This window comes from Crocodylus porosus, unplaced genomic scaffold, assembly GCF_001723895.1.
Source record: "Crocodylus porosus isolate Cpor-Errol unplaced genomic scaffold, CroPor_comp1, whole genome shotgun sequence".
Classification (NCBI taxonomy): Eukaryota; Metazoa; Chordata; order Crocodylia; family Crocodylidae; genus Crocodylus; species Crocodylus porosus.
In genome coordinates this window covers 19169404-19169771 of record NW_017728915.1, presented here as the reverse complement: position 1 = coordinate 19169771, position 368 = coordinate 19169404, and positions in this window count along the sequence as shown.

Here is a 368-nt window from a genome sequence, read left to right as displayed (position 1 = left end):
CTGCTCCCAACTGCCAGCCTGCAGAGACCTCTTTGCAAAAAAAGTGGAAAATCCATAGATGCCTCCATTAAAATTAAAAAGGGGAAATCTGTGGGGGGGTTTCCATTTTTGCATGGGAAACTTAAAATCTGGATCCAGTGAGTTTAAAGAATCTTGCCTAGTACTTGCACATACTCGTGTTGGTCTAGTCATCATTTGTCATCCCTTATTTGATTAGCCTGAAAGTCAGTTTAAAAAAAAAAAAAAAAAAAAGTCAGGCTGAAGTACATTAGCTTGACATTTCATAGTTTCATAGTAGCTAGAGTCGGAAGGGACCTAGGAAGATCATCTAGTCCGACCCCCTGCCTTGGCAGGAAAGAGCACCGGGG